Source organism: Mustela putorius, unplaced genomic scaffold, assembly GCF_011764305.1.
Source record: "Mustela putorius furo isolate JIRA1106 unplaced genomic scaffold, ASM1176430v1.1 tig00003834_pilon_pilon_pilon, whole genome shotgun sequence".
Taxonomy (NCBI): Eukaryota; Metazoa; Chordata; class Mammalia; order Carnivora; family Mustelidae; genus Mustela; species Mustela putorius.
Window position 1 is genome coordinate 22,372,922 of NW_025421987.1, and position 20,784 is coordinate 22,393,705.

The window sequence follows — 20,784 nt, forward strand, 5'->3', positions numbered from 1 at the left end:
AAGTAACCTGAGGGATCAACAGTACTCTGAAATGAAATTGTAATAACCTCAGTTAATATCCTCCTATGATAAAGAGGTCAAATAAATGAAGGAAAAGAATAGAGACTATCCATATTGATTCCTTTAGAGATTTTTGATCCTATACCACATGAAATCATCCTTTAAAATCTAGCTAAGTCTGATCATTGACCCTTAATGAGAGAACAGCTTTTACATCAATCCTTATAGTAGTTTATCAATAAATCTGCCTCAGCATTAAGGGCCTAAAAGGAAAAATTTGAAATAGAATTATCTTTGAAAAGGGCAAAAGGGAATTTTAAATGAGCTTAAATGTTTTGGGGAGAATATAACGTCTTCAAAAATTGGATAAAGTTCTACAGGGAGAAAGGAAGGTACTTGCAACTTATAGAAAATAAAAATCTGGGGCACCTGGGTGGCTCAGTGGGTTAAGCCGCTGCCTTCGGCTCAGGTCATGATCTCAGGGTCCTGGGATCGAGCCCCGCGTCGGGCTCTCTGCTCAGCAGGGAGCCTGCTTCCCCTCTCTCTCTCTGTCTGCCTCTCTATCTACTTGTGATTTCTCTCTATCAAATAAATAAATAAAGAAAAAAATTTAAAAAAAAAAAAAAAAAGAAAATAAAAATCTACTAAAAAATATAAATACAGCTGTGAAATTTGGGGAAAAAGAAAATTTATAGTGACTTTTAAAAATGGTTGACAACTTACAAGAATTAATCACTAAATACACATTTATTGAAACCATTCATTAGTTTGGATACTGAACAGACCTAATTCACAATTGTTTTTTAAAAGATTTTGCTTATTTATCTGAGAAAGAAAGAGAGAGAGAGCATGAGTAGGGTGAAAGGCTGGGGGAGAAGCAGACTCCCCACAGAGCAGGAAGCCCAATGCAGAGCTCCATACCAGGACCACAGGATCATGACCTGACCTGAAGACAGAAGTTCAACCTACTCAGGTGCCCCCCTAGTTAAGAATTTTTGATCAGCCATTATGAATTCCATTTAAAAATTTCTACACTAACATAGATTACACCACCATTTGCTCAAAATTTCACTTAAAATAATACTTTAGCCTACTAGGGTTGACCAAAAATATTAATAATTTTATAATTCCAGTATGACACAGAGTAATAAAATATAAAATAATAAAATAAAAGTATACATATTGCAAATAACTTCATGAGACAAGACCTTACTTTCCTGGATTTTACTTAGGCTTGGTGAATTCAGTTTGGGATAAGGTGTGCATGTGTGTCTCAGTTTTCCTTGCTTACTTCTAGACAAGCCAACTGCACATATTTAATCACACTGGATAGTGGATCCTCTGCAATAAATCTTCATTGGACAAGTGGATCACCCAAAATAAATCATCCGTGGGTGAGTGAAACAACTTTGCTCAAACATCCATGGAAAAGAGCTCATCCATCATAAATCAAAGATAGATAAGTAGATCAGCCTTGATTTACTGCCTCTAACTGTGAATACAGTTTTGCCTTACCTAAGGTGTACCATGATTTTGCAAACAGCTTATAGTTTAGAAAAATATGGAAGACTTATTTCCCTAACATTGCTATTGAAAGTCTATTTTCCAGTAAAACAATAGCACCATGAATGAAATAAAGGACAAAATAAGCTGCTAAATTTTATTCAGTTACATTAATTCAGCAATGCAATATAACATAAAAAAAAATACTTGGGAAATATCAAAAACTGAGTCCAAATCTCAGTAAATCTATTAAAATGATCTTAAACAAATATTTTTGTCTATAAAGTTGCAGTGATAATAACCAACATATAGGCATTGTGAAGAGTAAATGAGATGTTCAATAAATAGAAGTATGTATTGCTCAGGTATTTTAGAATATCTCTTCTGTTTCTAGTGCTGGAATATTAAATAAATTATTAAATATTAAATAAGGCATAAGCCTGCTGCTCCCCCTGCATGTGCTCCCCTCTAACAAATAAATAAAATTTAAAAATTAAAAAAAGTCATACAACACACTATTTTCCATAGAATAGGGAGAAAAGTAAATTAATCATAAAATAGTACAATAATAGTTCGCATAGATCTATGAACAGAGAATTATTAGAACAAATAGGTCAGTTAAACTATAATCAATTGGCTAAAGTTCCAAGAAAAAAAAAATTAACCTTCAAAATTAAAAGACATTTAGTGAACAGTAGAGAAAAGGGTATGTGTAAAGATTAACAACCATGAGAATATACTCTGTGGACTGTAAAAATATAAGTGTATATATTTATGTATATGCATAGATATATAGGTGTGATTAGAAATTAGCTCAGTGGCTTTAGGCAGGGGTCAGATCATAAAGGGTCTTCTATGCCTTACTCAAAACTGTGAATTTTATCCTGAGCCAAAAGAGCGTCACTGATAGCTTCTATGAGGGGGATGATTTAATCATATTTGCATTTTAGGAAAAAACACCATGGTAGATATGTGAAAGTAGACAGAAAGAAGTCAGTTCAATTGTAATATACTATTATATAGTAGTATACGTAATTCTTATACGCACCAGAAAATATAAGGACAAGAGATAAGCCAGATAGATGTGTAAGGGAAACTATATATTAACATAGAATTTATTTTATGCACTCTTGTTACATCTATTATACAGAATATATGTATATATCTTTTATAGAAGCTGCTACTCTTATTACTTCACCTGAAAAATTCACTTTTTTCCATTTGCATTTCATATAAATTATTGTTCTAAAAGTGCAACATCAAATGTATCTTGACAAAACATTACCTCCTAGAGTTAACACACCATATGAATTCAATCTCAGTTTTGGTCCTTATAAATATGATATAGATGTAAAAAGAATAATAATGCTAATGAAAATCATTTTCACATACAATGATATTTTTTGTTTTGTATGGAAAAAAATATATATACATATACATATACATATATATACATATATATACATATATTAATATATATACATATATACATATACATATATATATTTTTTAAAGATTTTTATTTATGTATTTGACAGAGAGATCACAAGTAGGCAGAGAGGCAGCAGAGAGAGAGAGGAGGAAGCAGGCTCCCTGCTGAGCAGAGAGCCCGATGTGGGACTCGATCCCAGGACCCTGAGATCATGACCTGAGCCAAGGCAGCAGCTTAACCCACTGAGCCACCCAGGCGCCCGACATATATTTTTTTATAAACATACAATGTATTATTAGCCCCAGGGGTACAGGTCTGTGACTCGCCAGGTTTACACACTTCACAGCACTCACCATATCAGATACAACCCCACCACCCTCTCCCTACCCCCCCCAAAACATATACTTTTAAAGATCAAATATTTTTTGTATAATGTATCTCATTCAAAGAAATATATTTATAAAGTGATGCATAATTTCACTATAGAATTTATCATGCATTACTCTTATAAAAACAAGCTTTCTACATTTTGGCAATATTAATTTTCCACCTTTCTTTTTCTTTATAATTTCTAAATTCATTTTAAGAATTATTTATTAGCTGATCATACTTTTCATATATTATTCCTAAAAGAATGTTGGATTAATTTAGACTGATTTTACTTTAATCATTTTTTTTTTCCTAGAGAGACATAAAGTTTCTGATTTTATTATCTAATTTAGGGAATTTGTGCCTTAGGGAATCAAAAGAGAAAATTATCTTACTTTCTCTTGGTGAACTTAGGTTTTGTAAAAACTATGCTTTAAGGCTTTTTTATTCTGGTTGCATGTTTTGTTTTTGTTCATGTGGAGTCTCAGAGGATTATGTTGCATAAACAGAAATGAACATAACATAATCTTTGTTCAAATAGTTATAGATAAGAAAGCTATTTTTTACTTCTTTTCCAAAGCTTAACCCAAAACATCTCATAATACAAGGTTTACTGAAATACATAATTATACAATAAATGTAAATATTACTCAGTGTGTATTTTTATAGATTTTTTCACAATATATTCATAACAAGTATGATAAAGTGTTGATTAACCTACAACAAGAAGATAATTTTCTTCTTAAGCAAATAAGTTCACAATGTAACTAAATGGCTTAGATAATGTGGTATTTGCCTAGATTTTAAAATCCAAAATTTTATATAAGTAGAAATGGATATCCTGGCTTGTTTTTCTCCCAAGCCTGAGACAATCTTTATTTTGAGGATATACATATTTTCTTCAGTCTCCTACTCTCATGAATAATTTTGAAATACATATGAAATTCCTGGGGGTAGACTGAAATTATCAAAACATACTGGCAAATATCAGATGGCCTTAATAACAAATTCCTGCTGATTATGTCTGAACATATGTATTGTTATGTATTTTAACTTGATTATAAGGAAAACTATATATCTGGGTTATTTCCTATTCCCGTGAAAACAGGATACCTGCATTGGGGAGAGTTGGAAGATTAGTTTAAGTGAAAACTTTGTTAGAATTTTATTATGCCTTTTTCAAGAGAATTCAAATGAGGTCCAACAAGTGAAATATCCAGAATTCCTCTTCTTCATACTCTTTAATAATTTGGGGGTAAATAGGCTGATCTTTTTTTATTTTTTTTCCTAAAGATTTTATTTATTTGTCAGAGAGAGAGCACAAGGAGGGGAGCAGCAGGCAGAGGGAGAAGCAGGCAAGGATTCCAATGTGGCACTCAATCGCAAGACCCCGGGATCATGACCGGAGCCAAAGGCAGATGGTTAACCAACTGAGCCACCCAGGCATCCCTAAGCTGATCTTTTGATGATTCATACAATGTGCCTAGAATGCAATAACTTCAAAACTTTTTTTTTTCCCCCAAGGTTTTAGTTATTTTTTTATGTGACGAAGAGATAGAGCACAAACAAGGGGGCAACAGGCAGAGGGAGAAGGAGAAGCAGGCTCCCTGGGGCTCAATCCCAGGACCCTGGGATCATGACCTGAGCTGAAGGCAGATACTTAACTGACTGAGCCACCTAGGTACCCCTTCAAAACTTTTTATAATGTAAAATGATTTCCTGTTATGATCAGTTACATACACCCACCAAGTTCAAACACCTTCATGGACAGTAAGACAGAGCTGGCATCAGGTTTGACAATTTCGCTTCATTGATCTTTCAAAATAAAGTCAACTTCTAATTTCACATATGTGATATCAATTTTTATAAATTAGTCTTATTATTGCTCATAGGTGTGGTGATAGGAACTAACATATCATATATAACCTATCTTATCCTATCAGAGATGCATGACACAAACTGAAAGCATGCAAATAGACAAATAACCAAAGCCCAGGTGTGTGAAGTTCTATTTCTTCTGCAAGGTAGATGGCTAAGCTTTTTTACGTTTAGCTGTAAGTTTACATAGAGTTTCATGTTCTGGATGTTAGTGGACATAGGAACATATTTTGAAATATTTATGGAAGCTATGTAGAAATGAATTAAAGTTCCAGAATTTAGTTCTGAAAACTCCGTCATTCCCGTACTCACTGCTCTCTAAAATATAGCCTTCTCACTTGTAAAATATTAATTGCTTGCCCCCTAAATGCCAGGGTATTTCCCGATCACTGTAATTTATTTCAAATCAGTCATTTATCTATAAATCATTCTAATGGGTAGCAAGCCCTCAGTCTTCACCTGCAGGAGAAGACTATTTTGTGTAATATGCATTTTATCAGTTGTTGGTACAAAACATTGTTATAGCACTTGTTATATTTCCCATGTTTAGGCCACATTTTTCAGTGCCCAACTTGCTATGATATTTCTTGTACTGGTATAACTTTTACAATATTACATACTCAACATGAGAATGAACTATTTTTGAGGTGTTTCTGCTTGCTTCCCAAATTAATGACTATTTGATGATGTATGATTGTGCTTCTGTTCTCATATTCTTCAGGAAGCTTTCCATCAAACCTTTATTACTTTCTGGGGGTTCTGTTGTCAATTTCCTTATTAGTAGTGGGTTTTTTTTTTTCCCTATACTTTCTTCTTATACCCTTGAACTTTGTTGATGTAGGGTTTTTCTTTTTTCTTTTTTTTTCCATTTTCCACGAGAAGTTTTGTAGCACACTAACCAATCCTATATTTCTCCCTCTTCCCTTTTCCTCTGTCAACATGCCAGTCTAACCTTCAGAAACAATCAAATTAATTTTCATCATGCCTTGCTTTTTACTCATAGTTCCTACAAAATTGTCTCAAACTAGCCCTCTACTTCGGTTAATTTTCAAGCCACCTCTCTTGCTTGTCTTGATGGTGACCTTTGCCTCTTACTTGGGCATCTCCTATACTTAGTATAGTCTCACTTTACAAAAGAGTATGGGTCTTCCAAAACTTATACTAAATCCTTATTTTTATAAGAAAGAGTTTTCCCATACATAGATACTAAGACAAAAAAATGTCTCTCTAGCAGGAAATGACTCAGGCTTGTTCTGCTAAGTGTTCCACATTCACACTGGCCTGGACTCCCAGACAATGTTAGAGCTCCTCAGATGTATTTACATGGGGAAAAATCTTTTATATGGAGAGATGGTAATATTTACCATGTTGTAGACTCAGAAATACCTTTGATCATCCTCTCTATCCTGGGGCTGACCCACAACTCCCATTTTTTTTTTTTTTTAACCAGGTGATGATTTTGATTGAAGCTCATTTCCTGTTTCTGATCATACATCTAGCTTGTTCCTGGTTACTTGAATCTCAAAAAGTAAATATCTGAAAGTAAATCTCTGAAGGCTTTATCTATATCTTTTACTCTTCCTTATTCATCTTTCAATGCAACACTTTTACAGTATTCTTTGCATAAACAGAGTATTTTAAGCCACAACTTACCAAAACACTTTGTTGAAGTGCATAATCTTTCTGTATACCTTCCATAATATGACTTTCAAATTCCTATCTTAAAAGCTATATTCTATCCTGAGCAACATACACTAATTTCCAACTGTCTGTTTCTTTTCAGTTAGCTGTAAACCAATTCCTCAAATTATTCTCTAAAAGTTCTCACAAACCATCTTCCAAATGTGTTTCTCTTCTTTTATTTCCCATTTAGGATGCAACATGATCTCTATCGTACAGAATTACCTGAGTTTTCTTTGCTTCATTTTTTCCTCTTAATTCTAGGACATTTTAATTACCCTAAAATGTGTTTCTTATCTATTCTGAGCATTCCTTGATTCTCTCTCCACTTTCTGTTCGAACCTTTATTGTATCTTCCTCTGATTATTTAAATAGCCATGTACATTAAAACATTTGCTCAAACTTATTCCTTTTATCCTATTATATTCTTTCTTTTTCTATATCTAGAAAAAAATTCATTCATTTTCAGAGTCAAGGTCAAAAATCACATCAAGTTGAAGTATTCTTCATGTTCTGTATACCCGAGCAGAATAAAATATTCCTCCCTATAGTTTGGTGCTTATAGAACAATAGTTAATTATTTATATGTGCCTTCCACACAAAATTGTGAATATTTTGAAGGCATGTAAGCTGTCTTCCGTTTTTAGAACTATTCCCCTCTGTGTGTGTATGTGTGTGTGTGTGTATACACACATATATACAAATGTATACACAAATATATACAAATATATACTTAGATTTGTGTGTCACAAATCTAAGTATAGTTCCAGGTTACTTTTTGTGCTATTATAGCAGCAGGAGGATCAGTGGTCCAAGAATGCCTGAATTTAGCCTTCCAGTTATATTGTCTCTTAAGAGGGCTCGTAGTGGAAATCTACACATATGACGAAATCTCTAAATTGAAATCAAAGTACCATTTAATTTACAGCATTGAAAATTAACAGTATTCCTTTCTACTTATAAAATATGAATGGTAGACAACTTAGACTCTAATCAGACTACAAGCTCCTCCCAAAAGTAAGGGGAGCTGGGAAGTAGTGGACTTAAGCAGCCCTGGGCCGCAGTGAGAAGTGAAAAGTTCTCTTAATTTTCATAAATGTTTGTATGGCATTGAGTTATGTATTGCACCTATATTTGCTTCAGACAAGAGATAGGCACATAATAAATAAATAATACCAATTTTATAGATTGAGAAACTTGAGAAAAATCATTCATAGTATCCAGTTTTTCCCCCTTAGTCCTTGAATTATCCTCATTACTGGTTAGAGCTTTTGAGCTCTTTGTATCTTTGAAAGATAATCAAGATAATTTACTTATATGATATCTCATTGAAATACCATAGCATAGTAGAGCACAGTTGTCAAAATGACATTTATAAGTTTCTAAGTGAAGGCTACTTCTACAATGAAATAAAATACTTCCAGAATATCCTACATAAAACCAACTGAAGTACTTCTACTGAAATAGAAAATCATGGCTGCTTCTGTGGATATGACTCAATATTCTGTGGGATGACTTTAATATTTGAACAGGTTCTTATAATTTAAGTAATACAGATATACACAGAACCAAAATTTACAGGAATAGCCGCACATAAGAGTAGAGCACTATGAGGAAAAGTTACTATACTATGACTTAAGCAGGTTTTAAATGTGGCAATTGAATTCATTATTAAATTCCATTACTTTTTATCTAATGAGATAAATAGCACTGAAAAAATAATTGAGATGTCTCAAATAAACAGAAATCATAGAGGTGTGTAATATAATTAGCTTGGAAAGAAGTAGAAAAGATGTATCTGATATGGTCTTCACTTTCTTCATTTTGATTTTGAAAGATTAAAAGAAAGTTCTTCTATCTCATAGAAAAGTGTTAATAAATGAAAATAATTTTTTAGAAAACTTGTTGAAAATCTCACTGTGTGGCCACATGCAAGACACTGATATCTAGATACAGAGTTCTGTCTTGACATAAGAATATAGGAACACAATTTGCTTTTATCAATTGGAAGAACCCTAATTTTTTATCTTGTATGTAAAATGAAACTTTTGGTTGTTCATCAAAATCTGAAGATGTTCATTGCTATGTTTCAAACTCATTACCTTAATACTAGATAGCATAAGAAAATGTGGAGAACAAGAGCTTCTGTCTTCTTCTCCTTCTCCTTCTTCTTCTTCCTCTTCTTCTTGCTGTTCTTCTTTTTTCTTTCCCCCAATGATCAGTTTTAAACCTTTAATGACCCCCATCTCCCTGCAGGCTTTTTTCTGCTCCTCAAATACACTGAGCATGTTCTCACCCCAGGGCTATTTGAGCACATAGCTTTTGGCACTTTGTAAGGCTTATTCCTTGATATCAGGCAAGTTTGAGTTCAAATGTCACTTTCACAGAAAAGGCTTTACTAACATAACTATCTGAGGAATCTCCCGGACCATAAAAGCCTCTAAGTCACTCTATCACAGCATTATATATATTTTTTCCTTTATATATTTAGTGTTTTGGAAATTATTGGATATATTTATTCTTTTTTTGTTTAATGTCAGTATCTTCCCATGGACTGTGCATGTCCTATCAAAAAGGGGGACATTTTCTATTGCTTTCTTATCTCCCCAATATTTGAAACAATTCCCAACACATGGAAATTTCACACACACTCATACACACACACACACACACACACACACACCACGGAGTATTGTGTGGAAGCTGGGTTGCAATGGTTTACAAGATTCAATTTTGCAAAACATCTCTTCCTGAGTTCCTCAACATCGCATTGGGAGCTTGAAATTGTCCAGGTGGCAGCTTTTTCTTCAAAGAATCAAAGAACACTACAAATCAGTTTTTTTTTTTTTAACTTTCGTTCTTTCTTTTTTTGAGAGAGTCTGTTGTTAAATATTTACTAGTCTTTCTATACATGACATAGATAATGAAATTCTTCTCCTATAACTATAAAATTCCTTTCCTATAACTAAGATCTGAAGTTAGGAAAATATATATATGAGAAAGAGCTTTATTCTCTCTCTATGCAGTACCAGCGTGGTGAAAAAAATCCCAAAAACAAAAACGATGCCTCAAAGCCACTGATGAGAAAAGTAGCACAGGAAACCATCAGAAAATCATCCATCACATCACAAGCTTTGATGCCAAATAATTCTGAAGAATAACGAATATTTATGACTATAAATAATTGATTTTTGCCTCCCGATAGTATTCCAATTTCTAAATAATGATCACAAAAACTGTTTGGCCATAATGTATAAGGCACATAACTAGAGGTGCCTCCACAGGGTGCGGCCCAGAATAAAGATGGCGCCGGCTTGCCGTCTCTTCTGGCCAACAAGGCGCCAATTTCACAGTTTCGGTTCCTGAAACCTATGACACATCCTCCTCTCGCAGGATCTTATTGGCTCTTCCCCCTCTGTCCTCACTTCCCTTCTGCTGCTCTATATAAGGTGTACCCCCGCACAATAAAGTGAGATCCTGCTTGGACAGATCCCCCGAGCCTGGTGTCGTCCGTTGGAGCGTCCGGGTTCGCGACACTTGCCATCCCGCTCAGCCCCGGGAAGGGGCCTCCGGCTGGTCCGGTCGCCTCCACCCCTCCAAGGGAACCCCAACAATAATGTACCTCTTACTTTTTCTAGCCACAAGTAATGTGCTCATACATCCATTTATTTGCAATTTCAGTCTGTCCTTTCTGATGTAAGGATGGAACAGGAGCTAATTTTTTTACTTCTCTGGTCTCAAAATGTAAGTTCAACCTTCAGGTACCCTATTATCTAAGATGACATGGCTTTTTCATGAACATTTCACATTCAGTATTCAGAACTTCAGTACTACGAAACATAGTGCCTGCATTATGAATACAGGTACTTCCTACCAGAAATAACTCTATTGACTATGACGTTGTGAGATAAACTACTGGAGGAAATAATGAGTAGTTATCATTTATTGTATATTTACTATCCCAGGCATTGTGTCCTGTTCTTTGTATTCATTCGTGTTATTTTTTGTTCGATCAGCTCATTGATACTATGTACAAGTTATTTTTATTATTTTAATTTTAAAGATAAGGAAATGTATAATTAGACAATTCTTCCCATGGTCTCACTGGTAGTAAGTAAAGGAGATAAAATTCAAATCCGGGCAGTCTAATTTTAGAGTTAATAGATTTCATACAGTTCACAAACATACTGTCATTCCACAAAAATTAAAATCACTAATAAAGCTCAGAGGGCTTGGGATATTCAAAAAGCAAAGAATCAATAACATACCCACAGGAGCTTGTCCTCTAAAATGAGAAGTAGGGCATGTATAAATATGTGTGTGCATTCACCCACACATCTCTCCTGTAGATCATTCTGAAGAATAATTTGCTTGATTGATTGAGTTATCCATTCATTTTGTTTGGGTAGAAATAAAAATAAAGTATAAAACATGAGTCACACTTAGAATGGTTGAATTAGGTGATAAAATTATATATGAATATTTTAAACGGGTTTGTATAGATTTTTTTCATTTATCCAAGGATTAAATAAACATAAAATTGATGACATTTTTCTGAATTAAGATACGATAGAAATTTGCATAAAAGCCAAAAATGAATAGCCTTTGGGAAAAAATTTTCCAGGTAGCAAGATACACAACCATGGAATTAATATGTTGAAAAAAATAATTAAATAATCGATTTGAATTTGTCATATCCTGTCTTACCCTACGTTAATTGAAAAGCAAGAAATAGTTGTTTCTGCTTTCCTTATTCCACTATGGTTTTTTGGTATTGTTAAATAAAGGGTTTCCAGAATACTCTCTAATATTAGAGATAGTCCATTGCTTATGGAGCTGGAACTCAAAGAAGTTTAAAAGAATTTATCCTGTTATCTAGTTATAAAACAAAAACAAAACAAAACAAAAAAACCCTCAAGATTGTATAATATAATTTTTTTTAAGATTTTATTTATTTGACAGACAGAGATCATAAGCAGGCAGAGAGGCAGGCAGAGAGAGAGGAGGAAGCAGGCTCCCTGCTGAGCAGAGAGCCTGGTGAAGGGCTTGATCCCAGGACCCTGGGATCATGATCTGAGCAGAAGGCAGAGGCTTTAACCCACTGAGCCACTCAGGTGCCCCTGTATAATATAATTTATACATTAATTCCATTGCCTTCAATACAGAGCTGATGTAGATAAAATAGACCCTGGTTCTTTATTTAAGCAGCTATAAGATTTTTCTTCTTTCATTTCTTCATTTTTTTAATGATTTTATTTACTTATTTATTTATTATTTATTTGAGAGAGAGATTGAAAGAGAGAGCACAAGCAGCAAAAGCAGCAGAGGGAGAGGGAGAAGCAGAGTGTCTACTGCCACCGAGCAGAGACCCGGATGTGGGGGTCAATCCCAGCACCCTGGGATCATGACCTGTGCTGAAAGCAACCACTTAACCTACTGACACACCCAGGTGCCTGCTTCTTCTCTCTTTCTAAGTAAACATTTACTTTAGGGGCACCTGGGTGACTTTGGCTCATGATTTCAGGGTTCTGGGATCCAGCCCCATGTTCGGCTCTCTGCTCAGCCGGGCGCCTACTTCTCTTCCCTCTGCCTGCCACTCTCTATCTCTTTCTCTTTTTCTCTCTCTGTCAAATAAATAGATACAATGAAAAAAATACTAAAACAAAATAAACATTTAATTTTAGAATAGTTTTAGATATACAGAAAAATTGCAAAGACAATATAGGCAGGAGGAGCACCTGGGATGGCTCAGTTGGTTGGGCAACCAGCTCTTGATTTCAGTTCAGGTCCTGATTCCAGAGTGGTGGGATAAAGCCCCCACTTGAGCTCCATACTCAGCAGGGATTCTGCATGTGATTCTCTCTCCTTCTTCCTCTGCTTCTCCCCACACCAAACTGTCTCTCTCACACAAATAAATAAATAAATATTTAGGGGAAAAAGAGACAATACAAAATTCCCATCTACCTCCTACCCCAAATTCCCTATTATTAAAATCTTATATTTATATGATATATTTGACTTCACTTATGAACTAATAAAGATACACTATCAATTGAAGTCCATGGTTTATTCAAATCTCTTTAGTTTTTATCAAATGTCTTTTTTTGTGTTAAAATCTCATCCAAAATACAATATTGTATTTAGTCATTATATTTTCTGAGCTTCCTTTTGTTTTTTGTTTGTTTTGTTTTGTTTTTAAGATTTTGTTTATTTATTTGACAGAGAGAGAGAGATCACAAGTAGACAGAGAGGCAGGCAGAGAGAGAGGGGGAAGCAGGCTCCCTACTGAGCAGAGAGCCCGATGCAGGGCTTGATTCCAGGACCCTGAGATCATGACCTGAGCCTAAAGCAAAGGCTTAACCCACTGAGCCACCCAGGCACCCAGTGAGGTTCCTTCTGGTTGTGACTGTTTTTCAGTTTCTTTGTTTTCATGACCCTGACAGTTTTGATAAGGAACAGGTTAGCTATTTTGTAGAATGTACTTTGAGATTTTTTTAAATGTTTTTCTCATGATCGTTCTGGGGTTTAGGGTTTTGGGGAGCAAGACGACAGAGATAAAGTGCCTTCATCATATCATATCAGGAAACACTAACAGCATGATTTACTACTCTTCATGTTAACTGATCACATTCTCCAGATAATGTTAGACTTTCCATTGTAAAATAACTTGTTTCTCTCTTTTCTATGCTGCACTTTTAAAAAGGAAGTCAATAAATGTAGTTTACTGACTCATTCCTTACATAACAAGTGAGAACTTATGAATGTTATATAGTGAATTTATATAGTATATATCCTTTCAGACTGGCATGTTTTACGTAGCATCATGTATTTAAGATTCATTTAGGTTTTGTATGTCTGGATGGAGCATGTCTTTTCAGTAACTGAACAGTATCTCACTGTATGAATGTACAGAGTTTGCTTACCTATTCAACTATTGAGAACATTTTCATGGCTTCTAGTTTTTGGCAATTATAAAAAACCTGCTATCAACTTTGCTTACAAGTTTTTGTATGGACAGAAGTTTTAAGTTAACTGGGTAAATACAAAGAAGTGACATTGTATACTAAGACTATGTTGTAGCTTTTTTAAGAAATGGCAGGCTGTCTTTCAAAGTGTTTATACCATTTCTATCCCCACCAGCCAAAAATGAGAATTCCTGTACTCTGGATCATCACCAACAATTGTTATTGTCAGGTATTTGAGATTTTAATACATGCAAAATGGCATCTTGTTGTCTTAATCTGTAATTTCCTAATGACAAAAAATGTTTGGCTGTGATTCATATGCTAACATGCTATTTCTATGTCTTCTTTTGTGAGGTGGCTGTTCAGATCTTTGAGCCACAATTTTTTTTTTCTCTTTAATTCTTTGAAAGTTCCAGGGATATTTTGCTAATTTGGATATAAGTACTTCATCATATGTGTTTTGCAGTATTATTTCCCAGTTTTCGCTTTTTTTTTTTAATTGGCTTAATAGTATTTTCATGGAGCAGACATTTTAAATTTAATAAAGCCAATTTTACATTTTATTTTCTTTCATATATTATGCTTTTGTTATTTTATCTAAAAATTCATCCGCCAACCCAAGGTCAGCATAATTTTCTTCTATATTTTCTTCTAAACATTTATAGTTTTACATTTTACAATGTCTTCTATAATGCATTTTGAATTAAGTTATGTGAAAGGAGTAAAATCTGTGTCTGGGCTCTTATTTTGCTTATTTTTATAGTATAATGTGTTAAAAAAATCACTTCCCTCTCTCTCCATTGCTTTTGTGCCTTGTCAAAAATTAAGTAACTATGTTTATGCTAGTCTATTTCTAGGATCTCTACCTTGTTCCATTCTTTTATGTGTCTAACCAATACCATGCTCTCTATATGATTCCATCTTTAAAATAAGTTTTAAAATCTGATAATGTGAGTTATTCAACTTGGGTTTTCTTCTACAATATTCTCTTTGCTATTCTAGCTCTTTGATTTCCACATAAATTTTAAAATAATTTGTCAATATATATGAAAGAATTTGCTGGGATTTTGATTACATAGAATCCAAACTGGGAAGAATTAACTCTTAACAATATTGAGGTTTTCAGTGAAAGAACACAGAATATTTTTCCATATATTTAAGTCTTTGTTTACTTTTATCAGTTTTAAAGTTTTCTACTTATAAATCCTGGACAAATGTTGTTAGATTTATACCTATTTATTTATTTATTTATTTTAAGTGCAATTGTAAATGGTACTATGTTCTTAAGGTCAAACTCCAATTTTATGAAACAAATTGACTTTTGTATATTAACCTCATATCCTATAGTCTTGGTCTAATTTCTTATTAGTTGCAGGAGGTTTGTTTTTGTTTTTGCTTGTTTGTTTTCCTCTGTTTCTTTTATAGATTATTTGCCTTTTTCCACATAGAGAATAAGATCATCTGCCGAGAAAAGCAGTTTATTTCTTCCTTTCCAATTTGTATATATTTATTTATTTATTGTGTCTTATAGTACTAAAAGAATTCTAGTTAACTTGCCTTTCTTACTTTGAGTAAATCCCATAATAAATAAAATACTTTAATGCATTTCCACTAGCTCACCTCAGTGCTTAAAAACGCTCTTGCCTTTTGTTTCAATGGAGATGAGCTTCCCTCTCTCCTCTTTAGCAATAGTCTTAAGTAAAATCTTCTTTGCCTGTTTAACTCCATCCAGTGCAATTTTTCTTTGACAATATCAGGTCCTCCAAATTCCTGTATTAGCCATATGTTTGTCTCCCATATTGACTTCCTCATGTACTTCTCCACAGAGATTGTCTTTAGCTACTCTTATTTTATGTATTATATTTCCCTCCATGTCTGTTGTGCTGATACTTTAAAGGGGAGGAAGATTATTCCGTAAACTTCTGATTAAACTTCAGTCATGTATTACAACTTTGTGTGGGAGGTTTATCCTTCACAACTATTTCTCTGTAACTTACTCCTGCTGATCTCTATTTTTTTTAACCTGGCTGCTCTATTCCCAACCCATTTGTCTGAAATGGTATAAAACCATGAGCCCTGTTGACTGTGCCCTCCAACTTTAGTGAGGCAGCAAGTCTCGAACAGATTTACTCACTCCAAGAGTAAATTTCAGAATATGCTGGCTAAGTTCTTTGCACAGGAGAGTAACCCATTGCTATGGAGAAGATTGTTGCATAATACTCTTGTTTTTTCCTGTTAAAGATAAGAAGAGTTGGGTTATTTGGTTTTGCTTTGTTTTTTTGTTTTTTTGTTTGTTTGTTTGATTTAGATATCTAATGTAAAAATCTAGTGAATGTACACTGTAAAAATTCCAAAAAGTAACCTCAAGAAGTTGTTGGGAAACCTCTAAGTCTAAATCCCCTATGAGTTTCTTTTTCTAATGCTGGTCTCAACTTATTCTCCAGCAGTTCATCAAAATTATGATTTAAGTGTCCTTAATTAATTTATTCCTCAACAGCTCCTGCTCTAGTTAAATTGATCTTGGTTTCTAGATATCTCTGAATGAGCCTGTCTGTCAGGATTGCAGGGTGGCAGTTTACCCAGTGACCTCAATTCTTGAAGGTTCCAAGTAAAATCGTTGCTTATCAGTTAGTCCAGGATGGGATTAAAGACTGCTAATTTATCTAATTATTATTTTAAGTATTATTATTATTAATTCTAACTTTTCTCTTCCCCCCCCCCTTTAACATCATACACTAAATCTTCATGTTATATAAAAATGGCTTGGTGACCTGAACTACACAAATGAAAAATTCCCTAGAAGCACCACAGATGCAAAAATATCTAATATTTTATTGTTGTATATTTTTTTCATTTTCACAGGAATAACATCTCAGCGGAGAGCCACATAAGGCAAGAAAGTTGGGATAAAAAGAAAAAGATGTACAGTTTTGGAATGATATAAGAAGGGGTTTAAATCAGACAAAAATAGAAATTTTCTCTTTTCTGTTCTCATTAGAGCCTACCATAAATTCTTTTAAAGATAATGAAAACATACAGTTTATTATTTTATCTATATCTATACCTAATTTGTTTATATTACTATATCTATACATCTCACTTTAGAATTTGCATTCATGGGGCACCTGGGTGGCTCAGTGGGTTAAGCCTCTGCCTTCAGCCAAGGTCATGATCCCAGGGTCCTGGGATCGAGCCCCGCGTCGGGCTCTCTGTTCAGCAGGGAGCCTGCTTCTCCTCCTCTCTCTCTACCTGCCTCTCTGCCTACTTGTGATCTCTGTCTGTCAAATAAATAAATAAAATCTTTAAAAAAAAATAAATAAATTTTAAAAAAAATAGAATTTGCATTCATTTGCTTTCAACAATTTTTAAAATCTTCATTACATTTATTCATTAAATTGTGATAACATGTTTTCCTGATTGTGGTACTTAAAACAAAGAAGATAGGTATAAATATTTTGCTAGCTTCATAAAAAATGTGTTTATCAGTATTGCTTACACATTGTTGTTTAAAAGCTTAAATTTTGTGGTGTGTGCTAAGCATTCTAAAAGCATTTAATTGTAAATTGTAATTAGCATTTTAAAGTAAATATGAGCAAGTTATGTCCTGAGGTGGGAGTATAATTCAGCAGATTATGTTTGGACTACTTTAAGAATCACTGTAAAGACAACACTGTGTATTTATACTAATCCAGACTATACTTTCAGGTAAAAAAAGACAAATTGTTATTTTCTAATATTTCTTATTTCTTATTTATTTTTCCATTAATTTGTTAGGTTGAGAAACAGGCCAAAGGAAATAAACATTATTTAAAACTTTAGCTAAAAATTTTAAATTTTCTCCATGACTATAACAATTTACTCTCAGTCACACAATGACAGAATGCTGCATTTTCATATCTTTTTTCAGATTATAGAGTTATACAAACAGCATGTATTTAAAATATGTGAAACATCAACACGAAATATCGTGAAACTATCAGCACATAAACTGATAAACATGTATACATCAATCCCAGAAGTTTTATTCTGCCCCTTTGAAACCCAAGCATTTCTCCTCTTCCCTCTTTATCCCTAATCACTGATCTGCTTTCCACTATATATTGCATTTTCCAGAATTTCATATGAGACAATGAAAGATAATGAAAAATATGTAGAATTTTTTTTAAGATTTTTATTTATTTGTTAGAGATAGAGAGATACAAAGCACAAGCACAGGCAGACAGAGAGGCAGGCTAGAGGCAGAGTGAGAAGCAGGCTCCCTGCCGAGCAAGGAGCCTGATGTGGGACTTGATCCCAGGACGCTGGGATCATGACCTGAGCCGAAGGCAGCTGCTTAACCCACTGAGCCACCCACGCATCCCAAAAATATGTAGAATTTTTGGTCTGACTTTTTTCACACATGATAATTACTTTGGTATTTGTCGTATTTTCTATAAAAATTCATTTTTTATTACTGGGTAGAATTCCCTCTTATGGATATACCGTAGGTTATTTATCTATCTCATATTCATGAGCATGAGGCTTCTTTCTAGTTTGGATCTATTACAAATAATGCTGTTGTAAACATTTTGGTCAGTCTTTGTGCTGACATGTGCATGGTCATATAGTAAATGTATCTTTAACTTTTTAAAGAAATAGTAAAAAAAAAATGCTTTCCAAAGTGTTTGTACAATAGTACAGTCCAACCATTGATATATAAGATGTACAGTTTCTCCATAACTTTATTCTTTTTTTTTAAATATTTTATTTATTTATTTGACAGAGAGAGATCACAAGTAGGCGAGAGGCAGGCAGAGAGAGAGAGAGAGAGAGGAAAGCAGGCTCTCGGCTCAGCAGAGAGCCCTATGCGGGACTCAATCCCAGGACCCCGGGATCATGACCTGAGTCGAAGGCAGCGGCTTAACCCACTGAGCCACCCAGGCGCCCCTCTCCATAACTTTATTCTAAATTTTATATATATTTTTTAATTTTAACCATTCCAGGGGATGGGAGTATATCTCGTTGAAGTTTTAATTTACACCCCCTTAATAACTGATAATGTTGTGCCTTTAAAAATATTTATTTGCCATCTGTACATGTCTTTTTTGGTAAACTGTTTAAATCGTTTGTCCATTTGTCAACTTGGGTTGATTCTTTGCTTTAAATTGTAAGAATTCCTTATATATTATGGATATGAAACTATTATCAGATTTTTGTTTTGTAAATATTTTCAATTTGATGAAACCAACTAATTGACTATTTCCATTACAGTTCATGATTTTTATTCTGTGTTCAAGAAACCTTGCAAAAATCAATGTCACTTTATTGATTGAAAAGACAATGTTCCTTTATTATCTTCCATAATATTTAGAGATTGAGTTCTTGTGTACAGGTCTATGATCAACTTTGAGTTAATTTGGGTCAAGATACTCAGTGCTTATCTATCCAATCATTTTAGCACTTTGTTGGAAAGACTATTTTTTGTGTGAATTGTTTTGGCATTTTTGTTGATTAATTGACTGTATACATTTTACAACTCTAGACACTTTTCACTTTGCTTGTTTTTTTTTTTGTTTTGTTTTCTAGATTTTATTTATTTATTTTGCCCTAGAGACAGAGAGATAACATAAGCCAGAGGAGGGACAGGGGGAGAGAAAGAATCTCAAGCAGATTCCATGCTAAGCCCAATGCAGGGTTTGATCCACGTTCCCAAGACCATGACCTGAGCCAAAATCAAGATCCAGATGTTCAACTGACTGAGCCACTTAGACACCCTAGTCTTGTTTTTTTGAGCTACATGTATACCTTTTTGTCAACAACACACTCTAAATTACTGTACCTTTATAATAATAAAACAAGCCTTAAAATTACATAGTACAAGACCTCAGATTTTGTTTCTCTATATCATAGTCAGTTTGGCTTTGTTAGGTTGTTTGTATTTTCAAATAAGTTTTGAATAATTTTTCTAATTTCTACAAAAGCCTTCTGGGAAATTGACTGAAGTTGCCTTGAACAATAGATCATTTCTAGACATTTTTACAATAATAAGTTTTCTAATCCATAAACATGATATATTTCTCCATTAATTTGGCTCTTCTTTAATTATTATCATCAATGATTTCATTTTCCAGGATATGGGACTTGCATATATTTGTTCAAATGTACCCCTAAGTATGTCACATTTTAGAGATCACATATCTTGATCATAAAAGAAATACATTCATTTACTGTAATCTGAGCTCCAAATCTTTTGTTGAAGAGTTTTATAAGGATGATTATGTTCTTTGTATTTATTGTTCATGGAGAAATTTTGTCAAGTAAGACTGTTGAATGTTATCAATGCTTTTTCTACTCTATTGAAATTATATTTTTAGTTTTTATATGTTAAATTTTATGGATTAATGCTTCCAGTGTTAAACTAGACATATTTCTGGCCTGAAAAAAAATATTATATATTAAACTTTTTTTCCATATATTTCTAAACTAAATATATATTGCTAAACTAAATTTGGTAATGTTTTATTGAAAATATTGGCTTTTGTGATCATGAGGGTTATTGGTATGTAGGTTTGAGACTTCCTCTTACCCCCATTTTAATGTCTTCTGGCAATTTTGGCCTTATAATATAAATTTGGAAGTATTTTCTCCTCTTGAATTTTCTAGGAAAGTTATTTTAGAATTTGTATTACTTATTTCCTAAATATTTCATAGAATTCACAAGTCAAACACTATAGGTCTGAAATTTTCTTTATAGGGAGATTTTCGGCTAGAAGTCCAATAATTTTCACAGATAGTTATCAAGTTTCCACAAGTTAGCTTTGTTTATGTTGTTCAAGGAATTTGTCAATATCCTCTGGGTTGTCAAATTAATTGGCATAAATGTGATTCTTTAAATGTCTATAATGCCTTCACTCACTTATGGTATAAATATTTGTGACTTCTCTTAAAAAAAAAAATTAGTCTAGGGGCACCTGGGTG